This window comes from Lagenorhynchus albirostris, chromosome 1, assembly GCF_949774975.1.
Source record: "Lagenorhynchus albirostris chromosome 1, mLagAlb1.1, whole genome shotgun sequence".
NCBI classification, from domain to species: Eukaryota; Metazoa; Chordata; class Mammalia; order Artiodactyla; family Delphinidae; genus Lagenorhynchus; species Lagenorhynchus albirostris.
In genome coordinates, this window is record NC_083095.1 from 70995212 (window position 1) to 71013812 (window position 18601).

An 18601-nucleotide genomic window follows, 5' to 3' on the forward strand; every position below is an offset into this window, starting at 1 on the left:
ACAGTGTTGTTTGGGAGGCTCAAATGTAAGAAGTATGTAAATTGTAGATATTTTGTAAATTGCAGCTCCTATATAAATGTTAGTTGTTATGTTTATATCCCTACTTGACACTTTCTTTGAAGCAAAGATTGAATCTTTTCAATGCTGGCATCCTTCAAGCCATAGTACAGGTATATCAGATATGTTCAACAATCATTTACTGAATACATTAATGAATGAATGCTACTGTGTGTCAGGCCCTGTTCTAGATCCTGCTGTTGATAGTTGCATTTTTAAATGCTGTTATCAGGTGGGCCTGAAATCACTAAGTGCCTGAAGGAAGTAAGGTGCAAGCTGTGGCTAACTGGGGAAAAACCATCTAGGCAAGGGGTAAAGCACTTTGCAACAGCAAAGACCTTGATATGGAGTGTGCCAAGAATGTTCAAGATACAGAGGAAGAACCATTTGGGCTGCTGCAGTGAGATAGGGAGAAGGTCGTAGGACATGAGATCTGAGGTAGTAGGGATAGGGGTAGATCAGGAAAGTCATTGAGGGTCCTTATAAATACTGGTGTTTACTCTGAACAATTTGGCAAACATTGGAGTGTTTTGTACAGGGAGAGACATGTCACTGTAGATCCTGTGATGAGACTATACTGTAGAGGAACAAGAGCAGAAGCAACAAGACCAGCTGAGGGGTCAATGCAACAGTCCAAGCAAAATATGATGGTGGACTCAACTAAGATGTACTAGTAAAGCAGGTAGTGATAAGAAGGCAAATTCTAGATGCATTTAAAATGTAGGGTTGATAAATGTATGTGAGTGGAATTATAGTGAAAGTATATACAAATTTCAGAAAAATTAACATCTTTATAAAATTGAGTTGTCCAATGTATGAACATAGAATGTCTCTTCCATTATTTAAATCTTTAAAAGTTTCCCTTAATTAGCTTTGAGGCTTCCAGTGGCAAACTCTGGAACTTATTTTCCTGTATTTTTCCCTAGACATTTAATGATTTTGGTTACTATTATAAATTCATCCTTAATTTATGATTCTTAATCTACCTTATATAGTCTTTATGTATATAATCTTTACAGCAGGATGATTTCTTTCTTCTGGCTGAATATTATTCCACTACATATATATATATATATGTATATATATATACATATATATATACATGTATAATATATGTAATATATATTACATCTTCTTGATCCATTCCTCCATTGGTGGACATTTAGGTTGTTTCCACATCTTGGCTATTGTGAATAATGCTGCAATGAACATGGGACTGCAGATATCTCTTCGAGGTCCTGTTTTAATTTCCTTTGGATATATACCAGAAATGGGATTTCTTGATAATATTGTAACTATATTTTACCTTTTGAGGAACCTCCATGCTGTTTTCCATAGTGGCTGCACCAATTTACATTCCCACCAACAGTGCAAAAGAGTTCCCTATAATCCACATCTTTGCCAGCACTTATCTCCTCTCTTTTTGATGATAGCTATTGTAACAAGTGTGAGATGATATCTCATTGTGGTTTTGATTTGAGTTTGGCTGATAATTAGTGATGTTGAGCACCCTTTCATGTACCTGTTGGCCATTTGTATGTCTTTGGGAAAATGTCTATTCAGTTCTTTTGCCCATTAAAAATTTTTTTTTGCTATTGAGTTATATGAGTTTTTCATATATTTTGGATATTAATCCTTTGCCAGATATATGACTAGCAAATATTTACTCCCATTCTGTAGGATGTCCTTTCATACTGTTGATGGTTTCCTTTGCAGAAACTTTTTTTTCTTTTTTTTGGGGGGGGCCGGGTGGGGTGAGGCCGTGCTGCATGGCATGTGGGATATTAGTTTCCCAATCAGGGATGGAACCCACACTCCCTGCACTGGAGGCACAGGGTCTTAACTGCTGGACCACCAGAGAAGTCCTCTGAAGAAGCTTTTTATTTGATGTAGTGCCACTTGCTTATTTTTGCTTTTGTTGCCATTGTTTTTGTTTTCAAATACAAAAAATTTATTTCCAAGACTGATGCCAAGAAGTTTATACCTATGTTTTCTTCTAGGATTTTTAAGTTTTCAGGTTTTAAGTTCAAGTTTTTAATCTAAATTGAGTTGATATTTGTGCCTGGTATAAGATGGGGGTCCTGTTTCATTCTCTTGCATGTGGCTGTCCAGTTTCCTCAACACCATATAGTGAAGAGACTGTCCTTTCCCCATTGTATATTCTTGTTTCCTTTGTCTTAAATTAACTCACTATATATGCATGGGTTTATTTCTTGGCTCCCTATTCTGTTTCACTGATCTATGTGTCTGTCTCTATTCCAATACTATACTGTTTGGTTATTATAGTTTTGTAATATAGTTTGAAATCAGGAAGTGTGATGCTTCCAGCTTTGTTCTTCTTTCTCAAGATGGCTTTGGTTATTCAAGGTCTTTTGTGGTTCCATACAAGCTTTAGCATTATTTTTTTTTTTCTTTTCTATTTCTGTGAAAAAATTGTCATAGAAATTTTGATAGAGGTAGCACTGAATCTGTAGTTTCAGATTCAGTAGATTTTAATATTACTAATACATTCACTCCATGAACATAAGATATCTTTCCATTTATTTGGGCCTTCTTTAATTTATTTCATTGATTATAGTCTTTAGTGAACAGATCTTAACCTTCTTGGTTACATTTATTCCTAGGTATTTTATTCTTTTTGATGTAATGTAATTGGGTCCATTTTCTTAATTTGTCCTTCTGATAGATCATTGTTGGTGTATTGAAACAGAACTTATTTTTGTCTATTGACAAAATTTGTATCCTGCAACTTATTGAATTTGTTTATCAGTTTTAACAGTTTTTTTTTTTTTTTCCTGGAACTTTTGGGATTTTCTACACATAATATCATGTCAGATGCAAATAGAGAGAATTATACTTCTTATGTGATTTGGGTGCATTTTATTTCCTTTTTTTGCCTAATTGCTCTGGCTAGGTCTTCTACTACTATGCTGAATATAAATGGTAAGAGTGGGCATTCTTTTCGTGCTCCAGATCTTAGAGAAAAAGCTTTCAGCTTTTCACCTTTGAGTATGATGGTAGCTGTGGGCTTGGTATACATGGCCTTTATTAAGTTGAGATATGTTCTCTCTATACCCAATTTGTTGAGAGGTTTTCTCAAAACTGGATGTTGAATTTTGTCAAATGCCTTTTCTGCATCTATTGAGATGATCATAAGATTTTTATCCTTCATTTTGTTAACGTGTTGTATTACACTGCTTGATTTGCAAATACAGAACTATTCTTGCATCCCTGGAATAAATTCCTCTCCAACATGGTGTATAATCCTTTTAAAGTATTGTTGAATTTGATTTCCTAATATTTTGTTGAGGATATTTGCATCTATCGTTATTAGCAATACTGGCCTTTTCTGGTTTTGGTATCAGGGTAATTCTGGCCTCATAAAATGAGTTTGGAAGTGTTCCTTCCAATTCTTTGGAACAGTTTGAAAAGGATTTGTATTAGTTCTTTAAATGTTTGGCAGAATTTGCCTGTGAAGCCATCTGGTCCTAGAGTTTTCTTTGTTGAAACATTTTGATTACTGATTCAATCTCCTTACTAGGAACTGTTCTGTTCAGATTTTCTATTTCTTCATGACTCAGTATTGATAGGTTGTATGTTTCTAGGATTTTTTCTATTTCTTCTAGGTTGTCCATTTTGTTGGCATATAAGTGTTCATAGTGGTCTCTTACAATATTTTGTATATCTGTGGTATCAGCTGTAATGTCTCCTCTTACATTTCTAATTTTATTTATTGCAGTACTTTTGTTTTCCCTTGGTAAGTCTCTAGATAAATGTTTATCTATTTTGTTTATCTGTTCGAAAAACCTACAGTTTCATCAATTATCTTTTAGTCTATTATTATTTTCTAATATTTTTTAGTTTCTATTTCATTTATTTCTGCTCTGATCATTGTGATTGAATTTACACAATTGGCCAACAGGTACATGAAAAGATGCTCAACATCACTAATCATCAGGGAAATGCAAACCCAAACTACAATGAAATACCACCGTACACCTATTGGAATGGCTATATATATCATCAAAAAGACAAGACATTCTTGTTGGCAAGAATATGGAGAAAAGGGAACCTTGTATACTGTTGGTAGAAATGTAAACTTGGAGCTTCCTCAAAAAATTGAAAATAGAAACACCATATGATCTAGCAATTCCACTTCTGAGTATATACCCAAAGGAAATGAAAACATAATATTGAAGAGATATATGCACACTAATGTTTACTGCAGCATTATTCACAATAGCCAAGATATGGAAAACAATCTGTCTGCAGATGAATATATATATATGTGGTGGAATATTATTCATGAGAAAGAAGGACAACCTGCTATTTGCAACAACATGGACTGACCTTGAGGACATTATGCTGAGTGAGGTAAGTCAGAGAAAGACAAATACTGTATGACAGCACTGATATATGGATGCTAAAAGAAGTCAAACTTGTAAAAACATAGTAAAATGGTGGTTACCAGGGTCTGTGAGGGGTGGGGAGATAGAAGAGATGTTGTTGAAGGGTACAGACTTGCAGTGCATAGTAAATAAGTCCTATATATATAATGCACAGTATAGTGAATATAGGCGATAATATCATATTATAATCATCAAACTTGCTGAGACAGCAGATCTTAATTATCACAACCACTAAAAAGAAATGATAATTATGTGCTGTGATAGAGGTGCTAATTATCACTACACTAGCATTCATATTATAAATCTATAAATGTATTAAATCACTATGCTGTACACCTTAATTTTACACAATATTATATGTTAAATATGTCAATTAATGTTTTAAGTGAATTGAATATTAGCAAACTGAATCCCAGAAAATTAACAAGAATTTAAGCCACAAAAATAGTCCAGTGTGTTTCAAGTATGTAAAACTGATTGCTGGTCATTTACATTAATAAAGTAGAGAACAAGAATACAATTGATGTAACAGACAGAAAATGATAAAAGTGATAAAATTAAAAATGGTCCATGATTAAAACTCAGCAAACTAGGAATAGTGAGGAACTTTTTCTTCATCTGGTAAGTGGTATCTACAAATACCCCACAGCAAATGTTTTAGTTAATAGTGAAATGTTAAAAAGTTCTGCTTGGGCTTCCCTGGTGGCGCAGTGGTTGAGAGTCCGCCTGCTGATGCAGAGTATATGGGTTCGTGCCCCGGTTCGGGAAGATCCCACAGGCCGCGGAGCGGCTGAGCCCGTGAGCCATGGCCGCTGAGTCTGCGCGTCCGGAGCCTGTGCTCCGCAACGGGAGAGGCCACAGCAGTGAGAGGCCCATGTACCGCAAAAAAAAAAAAAAAACTCTGCTTATGAGATCAATAATGAGCCAACAATGTCTGCTGTTATCCCTTTCATTGAACATTGTACTGAATGTTCTAGTCACTGCAGAAGTACAAGAATAAAAGATACAAGTTTTCTAATGTAAGACTTAAAACTGTCATTATATCAGAAAACATCATGTATACTTTACAAATCAAAAGGATCTACATTCAAATTATTAGAATTAATAAGTGGATTGAGCAAAATTTTTGAACATGGAGATGGGCCATAAAATCCAAAAACACACATAAATACATGTAACAAATTATATATTGCTATTACATTGTGAGGCACAATACATTCAGTGACATTATATAATACATTCGATGTGTTGTCCCTCCTTAGCAATACATAATTCCATAATGTGTAAAACTGCAATGAAAGCTTTAATGAAGTATTTCCATCAGTCCCTATACGTAAATATGTGATGTGCTGCTTTTTATGACTTCTTTATAATTTTTACTAAAGAAATCTCTGCTTTGAGCATATCCTACTGTATGTCCAGTGCTTTGTTTCAGTGGTTGCACCTAAGAGACACTCAAACTACCTACTGATTGAATGAATAAATAACTATTATCATTTTCCAATCTCTTAAATCTATGCTACTATTTAAATCACCTTTAATTATATGTTGGATGATACTTCTTTTCTGAGAGATAAAACTATTAAATATCTCTTCTCTTTTAACAATATTTGTCTATCCAATTTCTTTTTCCAATTGAGTAATCGAGCAACATGTATTTTTCACATCCCCTTTTTGATGATGTGTAAAATAACTGCCCAGAACAGAGAGAGGCAATATAGTATTGCTTAACAAGATGCACAGATTTATTGTAAGACAGACTGGCTTCCAATTCCAACCACTAGTTATAACACAATAATTCTATGACCTAAGGCAAGTTATACTTTACCGTTCTAAGTCTCAGTTTACACAGTTAAAAGTAATACCTAAAGGTCACTGTAAAATTTAAAATGTGATTATATGTGCTAGCTGCTTTGCATAATGCTTAGCACAAGTTAAGTATTTATTATTATTATTATTACAAATCAATGACTGCACAATCCTTGTACATACTTCCCGCTGGAAACTCTAGCATTTCTAAATAAGACCTTAGGCAGAGAAATCTACATGTAAGAGAAGTTCTAGAAAGTGTGTTTGAAACTATAGTTGTATGGTAAGTGTACTCTTTTTATTTAGAGTACATTTTTTTATTTGACATGTCTTGGGTATAGTGGGTAACAGAGAATATGGGGAGTGTTGATACTCCTCCATTGACACTGTGCAATTATCTTCCTGGGTGTGATGAATTTCCTACTCAAGAATTTAAAGCAGAGGAAAATATATGTATTGCCTTTAAAAACCAAAGTCATTAATTCTGAAGAGGAACAAGTTAAAAGGCAGCTTACTAAGTTCTATGCAGTTCTATAAAGAATATTGAAAGCATTTGTTAATTGCTGTGGTTTCATTGCCGAATAATACTTGGACTATGTTGGCCTTCATTAGACAATATGTTGGCCTTTATTGGCATCAGTTTATAGCACAGGTGTTGAAAAAGAAAGTAAAATTGGTGGACAATTACACGCTGCAATGCAGGTAACTCAAAAAAAAAAACCTTTAACTTTTAATATGAAACGTAAAATCAGGTTTGCGTAAGATTTGAAGTAATCTCAAAATTACATTATTTTAAAAACTATTAGTTGTTCAAAGGCAACATCCAAGATTGGCAGAGAACAGAAGTAACAAATGTAGTTGAAATCATCTTAAGGCAGGAGGGAATACGTGGTCATTGTCTCCCAAGATTTATTGACTTTGTCTTTGCCTAACAAAATCACAAAGTGAGAATATAATTGGAATCTCAAAGAAATATAAGTAAACATTTATGAAACAAATGTTTGTGTTATTTCTGGGACTGAGTAAGCCCTGGAGATAGGTCAGTATAAAACCTGAGAGCCCTGCCCTTCTGAAGTTTACATTCAGTTATGAAAACATGAATTGTCAAAAATTTCTAATCTAGTGTTTATAAAATTGGATGGGACAGCCTTTATTGAGTACTTTAGCTCTCTTCAGATACCAACTAATTGCAGTAAAAAAATGGAATGAAAGAAATTATTTTACATGAACTCTCTCGGCACCAGGATTTTTAACTAGTAATATGGGTCTTTAGAACCTTTCGATTACGAGATACAAAAGAATTTGGAGGTTAACAGTATTATCATATTGAAAAGAATATAATTCTCAAAGATTACCGATGCTAATATAATGATGGAGATTTTAAGATCAGTCTATCGGATTGTTTAGAAAGTTTGGGCTGCTAACATTTTACAGTCAAAATTTGGGTATGAAAGTCTGAAAAGACAGTGGTACTTTTTGTTTGTTTTTTTGTTTGCTTGTTAAAAACAGAGCTACAAATTGAGGTTAATAGTATCTATCCTCCAAATCCTAACTGCAACTTGGTCTTAAGGAGTCCTAGAATCTGAATTCTGCCTAGGAGTTTCTGAAACACTAAGTGACGGTAGTGCTCTCTGTCTCACAATATTTAACTGCAAAAATCAACTGTGGGACTCAGGAAAGCAGTTGATTGTGTGACTCGATCAACAAGCGTTCATAAGAACCTATTATAATGTGCTTAACATTATGCTAATTGCTGTGAATATACAAGAAACATTTAAGACATCGTCTTAACTCTCAAAGAGTTTCAGAGTTTATTTGGAGATTCATATGAAAGAAACACCTTAAGAGAACAACATAACACCTTGCATAATTAAGGGCTTACTGGCAAAATTTCAGGGGAGGAGAAAGTTAACAGATACTTTGCAAATTAGAAAAGAACTCTAGGAGGAGATGAACTAGAGACAGGCCCTTTGGACTGGGTGGGATTTGTGTAGGCAAAAAGAAAATGGTGAGAAAGTTGTAGATAAGAATAACATGAGTGAAGACACATAGTGAGAAGGAACATAACTGTGCAGTTGCTGAGTGTACAGACATTCCTGAAGTTTGAGCTGAGGATCCTCGCCCATGTCATCTCAGAATTTCTGGAACATAATTCTAGTCAGCATATAGTTGTCTTCAAGACTGAGATTTTTGTAGTATTTTTCATTTAAGGATACAAATGTGAATAAATAAGATGTATTGTCTAAACACATTCTTCAATATTGATTGAGCCTTTAAGTGGGCTCTATTTTGTCAAGAGTTTAATAATACAAGCATGGAAATGAATATATAGGAAGCAGGAGTGTATATGGGTTGAGAAATAGTTTTAGGACAGAGGTCAATCTCAGCTTCTATAGCCTCCAAAGTGTATTCTCTTTTCAGATAGAGTTTGAGATTTTGTGTAAGTGGTGGTGGACAATTTTTTCTCTATTTCTCAGGATAGAAAGAAAAAAGAGAACAGGACTAAAATTGAAGGCAAAGATTTTTAGAAAAAGTATCCTGCCTATCAGAATTTTAACACAGAGGAAAGATTACTAACATAAATCATGAACTCTTGAATTTTTAAGGAAATGTTATTAAATCCTGTTTCCAAAGCACTGACTACAAACAAGGGGTGATTGCAGTGGCTACTTGAAGTGAATTCCCTATGAACTCAACCCTTTCCATATGAAATCTATAAGGGTGTTAAAAATGGTTTCCCTGTCCAGTTTGTACAACAGAGCTTTCTTGAATGCTAAAATCAGCTGAAATACCGTGCATAGTGTTATAATAAATTGAAACAGATTAAATTCAGTAGAATAGGGACTAACATACCAATTATTTGTAGTATTAATAAAGACAAGAATAAAATGCCACTCATGAAGGTCCTCTAAATTATTCAGTTTATCACTTTACAGAGTTGCCAGACACTGGACAAGAATATTTTTGCTTTGCTTATTGCTAACTAAAATTAAGAAAGCTCTGGGGGGAAATCCACCTGGAAATTTCACCTGTGGTCATATGTTTAAAAGGGCCATTACTAGTAGCCAGACAGGCACATATTTGATAAACTCAGTCTTAGAATGCATTGTTCTGCTATCAGAGTTTTCTCTTGCCTTGATCTAGGATTGCAATAAAAAAAAGAGATGTGTTGAACTCAGTATTTCTGCTGGAGGCTTCCCCTACCACCACCCTGCAAATATAGTCTAATGTTTGAAGTTAGTATCATTTTTTATTTACCACCCCAAATCCATGTTGCTCACCTTCTTTGGAAAGTACTGTAATTTTTCAATAAATATGCTGTATCGATTCAAATATTGAGACACCTTTTTGGCCTTCTAAGCTAATTTTGAACTGATTGGCAGCAAGTATATAGATATTATAAAAAAAATTCCAAACAAGAAATCACTAAAAGAAAATCTGTAATTCCCACTTCACCTTGCTCCGGAGTCACTGAAGAGCTCAGAACACTTAGACCTTTAAGCACATCTGAACCTGCATGCAGACAGCATGTTTTGTCAAGCTTTACTGAAACCTGTGGAGCACGGTGGGATCCAAGCCATACCAGAGGTTCCACAGTCCCTTTCCTAATGTCACTTTAGTATACCACCAGGATGCCATATTGTGAACATCAGACCTGTCACAGAAAGTGGTCCCTGCTCCAGCACATGGCCCTGGTCAGTGCACTAACACTCTGCTCAGTCACACACTAAGTCCTCTATTATCTTGAGCTTCAGTTGCTTTGAATTAGTTCTTCTTAAAGCTATTGCTGATGCCTTGTTAAATAAAACTAACAACAAAAATGGGGATACTCCTTCTGAATTATAGAAATAGAAGTGTGAATAATTGTGTATTCAATTTTCTATTACTTCTAAAGTCTTGCATCTAAATCTAAATTTATCTCATGGCAGATTCCATTTTAAAAGAAAGGTAGTCCTTTCCTGAAGCTATATACAGAGTTACCTTGAGAAGTTAGGAGACATAAATTCATACATGAATGCTGAATTTCATGATTCACATTGTGAAAGCACCATTAGATTCCAAGTTAAGATCACAGCATCCACTCAATACTGGTACTTCATAATTCTTGAACACCTAAACACCATAACCTTATAACATCTTAACATAAGACAAAGGCATTAAAATTATCCAGAGTGATCATCTCAGTCATCTACTGCTTCCCTCCTACAGACTCAAGCCATCTCTAAAACAGGGCTTTGTTCAAATCATTCTGGGATCTCATCACTTCTCATATATATTTAGTTCCTAGAATCACATCATCTGCACTTTAAATGGTATAATTTCAGCTACTTCTCTTCAGCTCCTGTTCTCGTGGAAATGCGTAAGATTTAATGAGCTGCTGATCTCTATTTCATGTTTACATTTGATATTAGCCTTTCCTCTGTCTTCTCTTCTATCTTTAAATATTGTAAATGTCCAGATTGAGAGCACAGGCCAGGAGATCTTTTTCATATTTGTCCTTTGCCTTTTACAGCATGTCCTTGCTGGCTGTCCTCTTTTCAAATTTTGTTTTTCTCTGAATGGGCTACTGCACTGATGCCTTTTGGCAGCTGCCGAGTGTTAAACCTGCATATAAAATCAATCCGTGGGTCCAGAGCCACAAAACAGGGCCTACTTGAAATGATATTTTTCCCTCAGCTTTCTGGTTACTGTCGTATTAGAGTTTTAGTGCAATGGGCAAGTACAATAATTCATTTTACTTTATGAGAAATCTTTACTTTCAAGGGCCACTGCTTGGCTGAATTCTTTTCAGATCATCTTCTTGAATTTATGCAGCACATATAGTAATTCAAGATGCTCCTTTTACTCTAAATATTGTGGAGAAATCAAGCCAGAGTTTTTTGCACCATATTTCACATCAGTGTATAAAAAGTTACTAAGATATTATGACACAATCATTATTTTCCCATACCGGGGCAGTACTAGCAAAAGCCATTTCACACTATCTTCCTCTTGTATATTTTTCTACTTTATTTCAAGGATAAAAGCCCTATTTCATTGCAGTTAAGACTTTGGATTTTGTTTGGATTTTGTCAACCCAACCTAGATTCACTTCCCAGGTCTCTCTGAATGGGAAGAATGAGAGTCCTCAGGCTAATTACTTATGTGGTATTTAAACCTCATTGTATTCATGTATAAAATATAATAATAGTTCCTACTTTGGAGGGATAAGATAGGGATCGAAATTAAATTAATAATTTACATAATGTACCTACATAATACCTGACACAAAGGAAACTCTCAAAATATATCATTACATTTATGATGAATTATAATAATTGTCACCTTTGTTGTCTACTAATACGAGGAAGTTTTGCTGAGCAAGTCAACCTACTGCAATCACCTACTCCTCTGAACAATAGAAATTTTAAAATGTATGGCGTATCCAAAAGTGGTAGAGCAGCTTCAACAGTGTTTGAGAACACAATGAGAATAGACAACTTTTTAAAAAATACAATTCCTCAGAAAGCCTTTTGTTACCTTTATCTTTACTGTTTAACAAGTCACCCCAAAGTTAATGGCATAAAACAACAGCCATCTACTTAACCTTACAAAATCAGTAGGTTACAAATCCGGAAAAGTACAACAGAATGAACTCCTATTGCTTGACAACCTCTGGGGACTCAGCTGGAAAGAGTCAAAAGATGGGAGGCTGTGACAGCTGTCTGGAGGTACAACTTCCAAGATGTCTCCTTCATTCATAAGTGTGCCTCAGTTGGGACTGTTGACTCGAGCACTGAAACATGGCCTCTCCATGTGGTTTGGACTCTTTGACAGCATGAGAGCTGAGTTTTGACAGTTTCCTGAAACAGAACCTGTGTAGAGCTAGTGTTTCAAGAGAACCAGGTAGAAGTTGTAAAAACTTTTCTGACCTAGCCTCAGAAGTCACATAATGGTTGCTTTAGCTATACTTTCTTGGGTCAAAGTAGTCACAGACCTGTCCAGGTTCAAGGGGAGGAGACACAGACTCCATCTTTCTTTGCAAGAAGAGTTAAAGAATTTTGAGGCTCTGTTTTCAAATGCCATATCTTTTCTCCCAAAACTATCTTCATTTTTATTGTTTCTTTCTATGCTTCCTTCTCCCTTAATTATTCAGCATTACTTAGTACTCATTGTACATGGCTTTGCGGTTATTCCTGAGTCAATTAAACTTTATAAGAGTTATCAAGAATATTGTAAACTCAAGAGTACAGGAATCATTCCTTGCCTCATTTGTGTCTTCAAATAATTTCCAGCATGGGATCCTTCTTGCACTTTGCTGATTCATTCGATTAGCTTTAATATGTAGCAGTATCTTAGAACAAAAGTGAACATCCATTGGCAGCAATGGTTAACAACTTTAGAAATGAGTACCAGTTTCAGAGATTAGGAAGTGCATGATAGATACCAGTGTAGATTTCAAAGTAGCCTGACTAAACCAAGACTTCCCCTAAAAAGATTAAAAATGGTGAAAGAATTATCTTTTTAATTTAACAGACCAGGAAGCAGTTAATTCTTTGATTCTTTCGTTCAGAAATGATATCTTGAACAACTATTTCCTGTAATCCCGGATGCTGTGAATACAGAGATATAAAGAACACAATTCTTGTCCACACAAAGATTACCTTCTAGTTGCAAAGATGAATAAGTAAGCCTGTAATAAATAGTGAATGTGATAAGTGTGCTGAGAAAAGAATATTCAAAATTCTGTTGGGACAAACCTTAGACATTAAGAGATAAACGAGTCAATTGTAGTAAATTCTGTGATGTGCCGTCCAGGTTTCCCAACAGGACTTATTCCTTCAGCTAATTATTCCTTCAGCTACGGGGAGTACTGTTCAGACAGCACTCAGCTCTCAAGCTTTTTCAGGAATTACCTACACTGCCCAGTCACCTTGCCTGAGGCCACGGCCCCTTCCCAGGGCAGCCCATATTCTATGCCTGGCCTAACTGTAAAGAGCCATGACAGCTTTAGAGCTCCCCTTGGTGTTTTGGGAAACTTCTCTCTTGATTCAACTGTACTCCCTTCCCTTTCCTTCCACAGGTGTTGATCCCAAGAGCACTCCCTAATAAACCTCTCTGTGCTTTCCAGGAGACCCAACATGCAACAACCATTAAATAGAAAAGAGGATCATGTTAATCTAACAAGAGCTATTACAACAGTCAACTTTCAAACCATCCTACACATCACTACCATATTAATCTTCATGTGCCACAGAACTGATCTTCTCAAAAAAGAAAATTTGTTTCCCTTACTTAATAAATTTTGAATTACTCAACGTAGCATTTAAAATTATTCATTATCTAATTCTGACATACATCCTCATATCCCATTCTTCCCATTTATTTAATATTCAGCTAAACATACTGAATTACTGCAACTACTGAATCTTTTCCCACCTCTGTGCCTTTGTTCATACAGTTCCTTTGCCTTGACACAACCACATGGCCAAATTCTACCCATGCTTTAAGACTCAACTCAGAGAACCTCTATCCATCAAATTTTACTCATCTTTCCTTTCCCCATTACCAAGCTAAAGGGAATTGCTCTCTTCTCTGAACATATTGCATTCTATGTGCTTTCCTTTTGTGACTCTATTTTCCAGTTCATATTGTAATTATTTAAAAACATGGCATTTCCTTTACTCGATCCTAAATGATGCATAGTGGATATCACAAAGATATAAAGAAGAAAAGAAAGGTCTAAGGGAGAGAAACTGGAGTGGGGAAGGGTGAAGAGACTGAGGGAGAAAAATAAGGAGGGAGAAGGGGGATAGAGAAAAAGGACCAGAGAATGAACAGCAGAAAAGAAGGGTAACACTTTGTCTTTCAAAGGAGTGGATTGAAAAAAACTGCAGGATAATCTACTTCTTTTCTTAAGAAGAACATCAGAAACACTTTATGGCAGCTCCGTTGGAGTTAAATAATAAAGACCATCATCACTTTGTACTTTGGCCAAGGCAGTAATGAAATGGCAAGCTTTGGAAGTGAACTTTGAAATACGTTCCTATTAATTAATATACTTTTGTCCTTGAAGTTGAGGTTGTACTCCTATAAACCATTTTACTTCCTCCGGAGCTATTTCAAGCACTATTACCGAGTTCTGTGTTGCTCATTAAAGAATTTAGAAAGAGGAGCAAAGGACTTAAAGAAAGATTACTTTATGGATGCTCTAGAGAATTAGAACCATAGCCAGTTGAGGATGTCCAGCAGACCCAGACAAAAGGCATCTTCCCTGCGAATGCTCCACACCCTGGTCACCCAGGACTTCAATCTTTGTCATGTTTGAAATTTTCCAGGAGTAGCACTCAGAAAGGCAAAGGAGAATTTAATTTCAAATATTGTCACATTTTTAATTTAGAGAGATTAGGAATCAGTACAATGTCAGCTTGGGTGCCAATGGCTCTTTGAATTCTCTAGTCCTATCTCAAGGCAAAGGAGAGCTCCAGTAGTCCCACACAAGTAAAGAATCCCTGGCCTGAGGCTGCCCTCACCGTGCCTCCATCAGCTTTTTCAAACCCAGAGACAGAAACCATCCATGTCAGCAATTTTGAACTCTGCTCATCAATAACTCTGTTGTTTAAGCACCTCAGGCAGAGCCACTGACAATTAGGCGACGCTGCTCACAAAGTTAAAGAAAAATAATAATACATTCAGCAAGCAGTCACCAGGATCATGATAGCACCATGGACTGATCTTCTCATCTGAACTGTTGTTTTGTCTGCTCTTATTTTCACTTGGTTTCAGCCTCATTTCTCCCAGAGTTGAAGTCTGATTATCCCCAATAATTGATGATGCTGAAAGAAGTCATCTCATCAAAATCCTGAGCAGCTGTGATTTTTACATTTGCTGACTCTCGTGCCTCCCATTATCCAGGCTACTGGTCAAACATTCCAAAATGGCTAGGCTATTTCCATCAAGTAGCCTCAGCAAATCTCTATTTGGAGGCAGCCTGCTTAGCCATTATCCCTTCACCTTTCCTACCTTCCCAGAGGGAAGTGGAAAAGTGATGCACGGCCCACACTTGTGGAGCAGTTGATGCTTCTTACTCCAACTCTGCACTCCAGATTACCCAAGGTCTCATCTTTATGATGTCCAGTGAGGCTCATGTCATGCTTGCTTGTCTAGAGACTGGAGTGGAGTGGACATAATATGGGATTGGTAGCCCGAAAATTTGCATTTGAGACTTAGCTCTATCGTTAGCTCACCATATCACCTTTTAAAAAGCTGCAACATTTCTGCCTCTATTTCCTAACCTATAAAATGGGAGGACAGAATGTTAAAGTCATTATTCTTCATCTCTGTTGGGAAAATTAAGTAAGATTATAGACATAAAATGGCTTTTCAAATAATTTTTAAAAACCTGTGCAAACATTTGCACGAATAATTAAATTAGCACTGTGAATTTACCAGCTGTGTTTCTGAACCAGAAACCTAACCTCAGTAAATTACAAGGGTCAATTATGAAGGAAAAATTATACTCTCTTTTGTATTTCAGGATATCATTAGTTTTTGTTTGTTTGCTTTTTTTCCTCTTTTTCCTGTGGGAGACTTGCCAAGCCCAAACAGATGGTGTTTGTTAAAAAAGAAAAGGTAATTTAATAAAACCAACCCCATTTCGTTTACAACCCATTTTCAAAGCACAAAGCATAACCGTTTTACTCTCAGCCAGTGGCATCAGATCACTGCTTCACCAAAAAGGTCAACTCAGAAGGACTTGCAGTTTCACAGCCTCTTCTCAAAAATAGTCTCTGACTGTAGTCAATAAGGCTCTTTTTAACACAGAAAATGTTAAACAATGGAAGATTTCCAATTGTATTCTAATGCTTAAAATGGAGTGGTTGACTTGACATCAAGGATTAAATATATTTCATATAGAAAGCCAAAACTTTAAAGAAATTCTGTTACAAAACTTCCCAAACCTCATGTCCTCTCAATACTTTCTAATCAAGCAACAGTGTTCCTTTCACTTCTCTTTGGCATATTCTGCACCATCAAATGGGAAGAGGGGCACTCTTTTCTTGTTGAATGTCTGGGGTCCTCAGTCAGTGGTTGCATTGTCCCTCAGCCTAATATTTTGTTCCCAATAGAAATGATGACTTCCAGAATCTAACTAGGAAAACAATGCCCCAAAGAAGCAGTGAGTGCCGGACAAGCTGTGTAGATGAGCATGTAAGGAGGAAATCATTGAAGCCAAGTAATTTAACAGGTACCATGCTGTCTGCAAACAAGCCTTCTAACTTTTCTTCCTCAAAGCTGTGTAACAAACTGCCAGATGTCCTGGATAGAGTCGACCACAATAGAGCACAACACTTAGGATACAGCATTTTTGTTGTTGCTATTGTTACTTTTAATATAGGGGCTATTTCTTCTTTAGATATTTTTAAAAACAGTATATTTTAGAGATGATCTGATTGATTACAACATGTGGAAACTGTAATTGTTACCTTTCTAAGACTCGTTTCTCAAGAAAAAAGTGACTAAAACAGATTTGTGCAAAGACATTTGACTTGTGGCAGGCATGAGATTAGGTTCTGAAATCTTGCGTGCCTGTGTATGTACATGCTTGTTTATGTGTGTGTGTGTCAATCTGTGTGTATATTTGTGCATACACATATCACATGTATATGAATTATATGTTTAATCCACACATATTACACGTGTGTATATTAAGTATACATATTAATATATGTAATTTTAATCACAGAAAGTCTTTCTTAAAACAGTAGTGTTTCACCATTACAGACTCAGTGTTGTCAATGCATAACTAGGATATATAATAGTCATAGCCAGTGTTCCCATGAACAGAGATAGATTTAAGGTAGAGGAGAAAAATAAAAGAAAAGCTATACCCTAAAATATATATTAATCCCAGAACCTCACTTAATGATTTGTAATTTGTATGCTCCTTTGATGTCCTAGGGCCTCAATCTTTGAAGAAAAAAAAAAAAAGTAAATTTGAATAAACCTTTTATAATTTGTTAAAGTGCAGGATGAGTAATGTTAGCATGACTTGAGGAAAACAAAACACTAGAAAGATATGTGGAGCTGTCAATAATTCATCAGGGCCAGCCTATTTTAGCACCTAATAATTTTTTCTGTGCTCCTTCTTTAGAAGAGAACAAATCAGAACACCAATGCAGTAAATTCTCACAGGGGAAACCATAATTCTATTGATGTGCTTCAAGATGGCTTTTTGTTTTCAATTCTGCAAAAGCAGATCGATAAAACTAATGCAGGTTCTCTCCTAAGATTTTTCTTCTACATTCATAGTTAGGAGACTTGCTAACACTAGTTTAACTGATTCAGCACTGGCAGGCATAATGGAGCAGGCTTTTGCAGACAAGTGGAATATAAGAGGTAAAAAAAAAAAAAGGAAAACAAAAAACAAAATACAATGCTAGCATGGGGCAGTTTCATTTATCTGTTAAGTATGTGAATTACTGAGTTAAGCTACCTAGGTTTGAATCCTAGTTTGACTTACTGGCTGTGTGACTTCAGCAAGAGAATAGACCATTCTGTACCTTATTTACTTCAAATAGTAAATGAAGGATAATGAAAGGTAAGAGAATTAAATAAAATTATTCATGTAAAAACCTCAGAAGTTCTAGTAAATTCAAAAGATGTTAACTTATTCTACTAAGGTGTGACTCTAATACTCTTATTCTTTGAGCATGGATGCGCTTCCTAGATCATTCAAAAAAGGTCAGAAGAAATGATGTCATCTAAGAAACAAGCATCAATGCATTTGAATGTAGATCTGAACAGAGTTCAGGACAGAGGTAAAGAAGGAATCTATGAGGGAAGAGAAGGACTTTAGAAAGGCTTTTAAGAAATCCTGTCTATCTCTCTTTTCATTTGCTACACTCCCAAGAGCTGAAGAAGAAAGAAGAAAATATAACACACATGCTAACCAGGCTGAAGAGGCCTAAGGGGAATGTTGAAGGGGTCAGAGCTTTCAGTTGCTAACACTGTCTTCTAATGCTCATTTAAGTTAGACTTGCTTTCTTCAAAACAATTCTTATCTCTACTCTTAAACAGGAGCGCTCAGTCCTTTGCATCTACTTTATTGAAACTGTAAGCTCATTCCTATAAGTTCTTCCCATGCACTCTGGGTGAATGGCTCATCCCTCCTCTGAAAACACAGCAGTTAGGATGCTCCAGGGTACCAGCTCTGGGGCCCTCACTTACTAACTATAGGGTCTTAAGCAAATAATCTCTTGTCTGTGCCTGAAACTTCACATCTTGCCTATGTCCTCACCTGTAGAACAAGGTGACTATTACCTGCTTCCTACCATTGTGGGACA